We start from the raw sequence: 1,419 nt of genomic DNA, 5'->3' as shown, positions 1-1,419 counted from the left end.
TCTCATAATGAGGCTGCAGAATTTGGAATCCTAAGAAGTTCCAGGTGCTGCTACTGCTGCTGTTTGGGGACTGCAATTTGAGAACCACACTTCTGTGTCACTCTTCACAGAACACTTGAAGCCTCTTTCCTCTCTATGTTTCTCCTTTCTCTTTTCAATTTGCTTTCCAGAAATAACTTTTTTTGTTGTTGTTTTATCCAACAGGAATCATGATGTTATCTGAAGGAAATCAAAGCAGCACACTCACGTTTACTCTCTTGGGTTTTTCAGAATACCCAGAATTTCGGGTTCCACTCTTTCTGGTTTTCTTGTCCATTTACACAGTCACTGTGGTGGGGAATTTGGGCATGATAATCATCATCAAGGTCAACTCAAAACTTCACACAATCGTGTACTTTTTCCTGAGTCACTTGTCCTTTGTAGATTTCTGTTATTCCACCATAGTTACACCGAAACTGCTGGAGAACTTGGTTGTGGAAGACAGAACCATCTCTTTCTCAGGCTGCAACACACAATTTTGTTTCACTTGCAGTTTTGCAGTGACAGAAACTTTCATGCTAGCAGCAATGGTCTATGACCGTTTTGTGGCAGTTTGTAACCCTTTGCTCTATAGCACTGCTATGTCTCAGAAGCTTTCTGCTCTTCTGGTGGGTGGGTCTTACACATGGGGTGTAGTGTGTTCCCTGACACTCACATAATTTCTTCTTACACTCTCCTATTGTAAGTCTAGCATCATGAATAATTTTATCTGTGACCACTCTGTTGTTATCTCTGTCTCATGCTCAGACCCCTATATTATCCAGATGTTCTGTTTTATTATTGCTGTATTCAATGAGATGAGCAGCCTGATGATTATTCTCATGTCATATATACTCATTTTCATCACTGTTATGAAGATACCTTCTGCAAGTGGGCGCCAGAAAACCTTCTCCACCTGTGCCTCCCTCCTGACTGCCATCACCATCTTCCATGGAACCATCCTTTTCCTTTACTGTGTTCGTAACCCTAAAACTTCTTCGCTTGTAGTTAAAGTGGCTTCTGTGTTTTATACAGTGGTGATTCCCATGCTGAACCCATTGATCTATTGCCTTAGGAACAAAGATGTGAAGGACACATTTAAAAAATCAGTTGTCACCAAATTGCTTTGTTACACATCATGCTATTTTTAGACTTATTTTATTTATGTAAAAGTAGTTTACTATGCTACTGATTTCCCAATTCTTACAGTGCAAATGGTATTCCAATTATTTAATCAACATGTTATTGGTTAGTAAAGGGTTATGAAAATTGACTACAATATATATTGAGAAGTAAAAATTAAAAAAATAGATTTTTGGATAATATATCTATGGCAGAATAACATTATGATTATTGATTTTTGTTTACATCGATATTTAGTGAAATAGCCGATAGCCATTT

At 37.8% G+C, this 1,419-nt stretch overlaps 1 pseudogene; it reads left to right on the top strand.

Moving 5' to 3' along the window:
• Window positions 1-209: 209 nt before the first annotated feature.
• Window positions 210-1,169, top strand: LOC103584617 (annotated as a pseudogene).
• The last annotated feature ends 250 nt before the right edge of the window (window positions 1,170-1,419 follow it).

This window comes from Galeopterus variegatus, unplaced genomic scaffold (genome assembly GCF_000696425.1).
Source record: "Galeopterus variegatus unplaced genomic scaffold, G_variegatus-3.0.2 Scaffold70070, whole genome shotgun sequence".
NCBI lineage: Eukaryota > Metazoa > Chordata > Mammalia > Dermoptera > Cynocephalidae > Galeopterus > Galeopterus variegatus.
The sequence above is the reverse complement of the archived record's forward strand: the minus strand, read 5'-3'. Positions and strand labels throughout refer to the sequence as shown.